Below are 5,797 nucleotides of genomic sequence, written 5' to 3'. Positions count from 1 at the left end.
GGGTATTGTAAAAATTAATTGTAATAAATTAAATTGTTTTTACGCATTCAAATAATTAGACATGCTAAAACAGAATTTGATCAAAATAAAACAGAAGGTTAGAAAAAAATAAACATTTCATAGGGCCCTAAACATGTTGTTTTTGTAAGACTTTTAATAAACTGATGTTAAATTGTATGAGTTTCATGATTTTAATTAATTAGACATGCTTTTGATTAATACAATTTTATTTAACCATTAAAACGGACTCCAGAAAAACAAAATTTAGGAAAAATAAAACTGATTTAATAGGGCCCTATAGTACAGCATATTTTGATATGGCAACAATTTTGCCATGCCAACAGGTTCCTCTAAGGGGCACAAACACCCTGCCATCTTGGTCCCTTGAGGGCCACACTATGACTTTGATAAAACAGAAGACTGACTACTGACATTTGTGTTCAGACACGGAGTCCAGCTGCGTGACTGCGGTGACGAATCTGTAATGTTTCTTCTGATTGACAACACTGAGAGGAGAGGCTGTTTGCCCATCAATCTGCGATAAGGGTACAAAGTGATGCCTGCAGAGATGACGAGGAAGCAGTGGCTGACATTTCCTTCGCTGTTATTGGAATATCCAAAGCAATCTCCTCGTGAATACGGAATCACACCCAGCACTGATAAATTGACGGGCGCCACACGGCAAATCAAAAAGCATCACGAGTGCCTTCCCCGTGTGAATGCTGTTGTCGCTGAAGTGCAAGCATGTTCGACAACCGACCAATGGTGCGGAGGCGATAAAAGCAAACTCGACAGTCGCATCCTCGATTTTTCTGATGTTGTAAATTATTAATCGCTTTTACATGTGCTCTCATTCGCTTTCAAGCATAAACGAGGCGGTTAACTGAACCGCCTGACAATGCCTTCGAGATTGAAGCAGCAAACTTGAGGACAGAAACTCAGTGAAACAAATTCCTTCAGTCATGGTGGTTGAAATTATCAGCACGCTCTTCTGCAGAGTACCTTTCCCACCACGGGAGAGATAAAGTACGCTGTGAGAGACACGGAGGCTGTGTGTATCTCACACACTTGGCAGGTTAAAAGTGGGCGCTGAAGCTCTGTTTGGTGAGGGGGCACTTTAGCCTGAGGGTGAGGGCCGTTTTTAATGCCCTGGGAGGTGAGAAATGGCTCTGCACTAATGTAACATGGAGAACTCGATTTATCAAGCAGTGAGTTGTCAAGTAACCTGAGAGGAAGCAGCCTCTATGAACCTTAGTCAGAGTAGATTACTTGTTTAATTTGACGCAAATGAAAACAAGGATGTCAGGGATATCTGTACCCATAATGATATGTTATGATTCAATTTAATATGTTGTGATGCATCATTATATCATAATGAAAAAAGAAACGTCAATTGACCGTTCGCAAAGACCCGCCCTCCTTAGTTACTGTTGCTATCCCCGACAAACAATGCCGCTCTCATACTACACTTCATGTTCTCATGCAGTGAAAAATACATCGCAGAGCAAAGAGGAAACTGACAACGTGCCGACAGAGCAGGTTACTTCTGATATGAAACAAGATCTCAGGACTTTCAGCTTTCAAATTTTGTAATTTTTAAAGAAATTCAAACAATAAATACAATTTTGTGGCTCTTTAATGTGTCGTGACAGATCACTATATTGCCTCAGTTCAAACACGTGAACCGATCGTCTTTTCATATTTACGTAAAGCACGAAATTAACATGAATAAACATCAGAAAGTATTTTATTTCAACCGCGGAACACACCATTTTTCAAGTTAATCTACTCTCCTGTCTGATTTGTGGTTAAGGCTAGAAGGGATACAGCTGCAGCTATTTGGCATGCGTATTTACATATTTTCCGAGCCAACAATATAACGTGAAACCTATGAAAATGGTTTAAAAAAAAGCACATGGAGCCATAGTTTCATCACTTTACAGTGTCGCAGTGACCGTCTTTTTGCAGTAAAGGACCTGTCAGGGTTTGAGGAGTGGGAAAATGACATGAAGTGACTAGAGGTTAGCGGCACTGAAAACAGATGAGCGCACGTGCATATACAGCTCCCGATCGGGGCGAAGTTCCGAAATTTTAGTTATATTGAAAAAGTTTCTATTCAGTCTATCTGTTTTACCCCGTTTTAACATGAATTTCTATGGAGACCGGCCATAGCTGTCGGGCAAGATGGCGGATAGCAGCGGCAGCACATAATATCCTATAATATAATATTCTGATTGGTCAGATTGCCTGTCAATCAAGCTCTTTGCAAACGGTCACTATTGAAACCGCAGCAAAACAAGAGAGCGACTCTGCATTGTCTGTTGGAGTTCCCGTCACTTTTGCTCAGATTACGCTTATTTACAAGACCCACTTCTTGATTAATTGAATTGCAAGATATGAATAACAAATAAATTTAAAATGTCCATGTAAAGATCATACCTCTAATATTATGAAATATTATTACAATTTAAAATAATTTTTCTATTTTACTATACTTATATTGAACTTTCAGAAGCTATTACTCATCTTCAGTCACATTATTCTTTTATTTGATTTATTTTAAATATTTTTTGTAATAATGTGAATGTCTTTACTGTGACTTTTTAAGACATTAAAATATAAATGCAATATATAAATATAGTATTTGTTCTGCTAGAAATGAAATAAAACTAATAAAATGTGACTATATTTAATTTATGTATCACCTTTTAAAGCTCAGCGTCACTTTGCAACAAAATTTACTACAGGTAATTAAATATAGGGTAAAATCAATTTTTTTAAAAATATATTTATATGAACATAAAAATAGAAATATAATAAAGAGACCACTTTTCACAATCCAGTAATTTCCAAATGGATAAAACACTGTCCTACATTTTCCCCCCTCATTGAATATTCTGTTTTACTTGTTATATTATGTTGCAACAATATACCACAAAGCTCATTTGCATTTGAAAAATGAACAAATTTATCACTGGAAGTTTGCCGGAGCACTATATTTCTGTATGGGAATGCACAACTGAGGGTTAAGCTAACAGACTAATCTACATTTAACAACACCGTTTCTCAAATCACTAAGCCATTTCGTGTCCATCCATCATGCAGCATTTATATGTGTAACAGTGACTGAAGGTCGTTAGCATTAGCATGGTCACACTGCCTCAGCACTGCTTAAAACATCCTCGAACACTTATAAAGTCAGAGCACGCCTGGAAACATCGACCATGCTGCTTACCTTCAGGCTGTGTGCAATTTTAACTAATTTAACTTATTTGTAAAACCTCTCCTGTGATTGAAACGGCAGCCTGTACAGTCACATCAAAAACTCCAGGAAGAAGCAGAGGTGAGAGGCAGGGCGGCAAAACGTGAGAGAACACATTAGCAGGAGAAAAAAGAGACAAGGGTCGGGGTGCAATGTGCAGGGAAAGACAGGAAGAAAAGTGTCCTCGGAGCTACAGCGAAGTCCTGAAAGCCCAGGAAAAGGACGTGAGTGGGGTGAGATGAGTGCCTCATAATGGTGCATTAGCAATGTGTGCCTCGGCGGGGGACATAAATGGAGGCTTTGTTCTTCTCTGATGAGTCTAAGATGAAAAAAAAGGGATGAGAGAAAGAGAGACAGGGAGATTCTGCCCTCTTGCTTCAGTTCTCACTTGTTTTGGACCAACTCACTGGACAGATTTAATCATTTAACACCCAACGGAGCTCAGCACTCCAAGAATCCTTGCTACACGGTTCTGTTTGTAGTATTTTTAAGCCCTCTTTAAAAAAAAGAAGAAGAAGTAAATCAATGACATAGGCGCATATTATGTTGTCAAATCTTTACTTTGAACTGAAGTGCAATTAGTCACTGCTGATGTGTCTGGGAGTACAGAGAGTTTAAGGGGCAAGAAAACAGAGAGAGAATGTCTACAACCATGCATTTCACCTGAGTTACAAGAACTGTTGGAAGAAATATTTCAAACACAGACTCTTGGGCTACTGTATCAGAGCAGTATTCATGATCACATGATTCCAGGTGAAAGTAGAAAGTAGTATCTATCTATCTATCTATCTATCTATCTAAAAAAAAAGTTCCAAAATATTCTTAACATAGATGGCATGTGGTATAGTATAAGGAAACTGAATCATATAATTTCCATAAGAATGAGTGATGCTTGCATTGCTCTGCTGGAGATGGAGGTGTCAGTCACAATTCTAGCTAGAGCTGGATGCTTAGACGTCGCTTCAGCACTGCTCTTGTGCTGGTATTCCACTGCATCTTAAACACCACTGAATATGTGTGGGAGAAGCCTGGCATCTCACTCTCAAAGCAAAATTTTCAACAGATGCGCTTCACTGGATTAGAAGCAACATGCAAAATGTGCCTAAGTCTATGAATGTTCTTCAGGGTTGGAGGGGATGTTCATATTTGACGCTCTATAGGGTGAGTGTTTGTTTTGAAAAGCACTGTGCTATATTTACAGCAGCACAACTGTAACACTAAGCTGCTGCAGGAGTTGAAAGGCGACATGGCAGTTTGCAGACTCCTCAGTAAACAAAGTGTCTCAGAAAGGACATTTATCATGCGAAACCTGTCTCACAACGCTGCACCCAACTTAAGCAGAGCCCCTGAGGAATAAACACTGGCCTGGTAAACACACTGCCTCTCACCTCTGATTTCTCCCAGGGCAAAGAGGACACCAAGCGTGTCATTTTAAAGAAGTGAGGTCTGATGGTCCTGAAAAAAACAATCATAAAACAGATCTTTACCATAAAAATGTACAAAATGTAAGGTTTTATGAACTGCATTTAAATTTACAAAAAAAGACAGACTTCATTAACTGATATAATTTTAATACCAACCTACTGAAGTTTTTAAATAATTTAAAGTCTTTTTTTACCCGTTATAAAACACTGACAAACAATAAAAACACAGGTGGTGAGAAAAAAAAAAAAATCAAAAGTCAGGATTTCTGCAAGTTTTATGAAGGTACATCAAAGAACAGGAAGGTTCAAGCTCTAAGAGACAACGCCATTTAAATGGATGAAAGGGGTTTGCAAAAAGGCATGTGGTTTCAGTTCAAGGTCAGTGTAATTGAAACTATGGAACAGGCTCTCCAGGAGCTGAGCGAGAAACTTATCCATCACTCTGACCACTATATCAACTGCATCAGAAACCTGCTCACTCACAAGCAGTCATACAACTTCAATCTTATTGAGGCCAGTGACCGTCTATGTGTGTACGGGTCCGCTGAGAGAGCGATTAACCTTTTCATGCTCTGCCTCAGAAGAGGGTCAAAGTGTGTGTGTCCAGCAAACCAGCCTTAATGGGAGGTTATATCACCCTGACCCACGCGTCTTTACGATTTATTAGGACACACAAGCCCTGGAGTAACTTAAAACAGCGTGCATGTGTGTTTTTGAAGGACATTAAAGGAATGTTCCAGGTTTAAAACAAGTTGAGCTTTATCAACAGCTGCTGTGACATGCTGTTGTGAAAATAATCTGTGGTAGGTATATTATTACATAATTGAATAATGATATAATATTAATTTGTTTAAATCAACACATTTAAGTTAGAATTTCTGTGAATTTATAGCATTTTTCACTTTTCCCCCTTCATTTCAAAACATAAATTGATTTTAAATGTCTTGTGGTGTGAAATATTTTCAAATATAATATATGGTAGTCAAATTCTTTCTTACAAACAAATAAATAAATGAACAAATAAATAATAAAAAATATATATAATTATATATATATACATATATATATATATATACATATATATATATATATATACATATATATATATACA

General features: G+C 37.7%; 1 protein-coding gene across 3 annotated transcripts in view; it reads right to left on the bottom strand.

Annotated features, from left to right (window-relative positions):
* Positions 1 to 5,797, bottom strand: part of LOC107673140 (tetraspanin-9-like) — a 115,445-nt gene that overhangs the window by 20,359 nt on the left and 89,289 nt on the right. The window lies entirely within an intron of this gene.

This window comes from Sinocyclocheilus anshuiensis, unplaced genomic scaffold (assembly GCF_001515605.1).
Source record: "Sinocyclocheilus anshuiensis isolate Anshui unplaced genomic scaffold, SAMN03320099.WGS_v1.1 scaffold304, whole genome shotgun sequence".
NCBI lineage: Eukaryota > Metazoa > Chordata > Actinopteri > Cypriniformes > Cyprinidae > Sinocyclocheilus > Sinocyclocheilus anshuiensis.
This window is presented reverse-complemented; position numbering and strand designations above follow the sequence as displayed.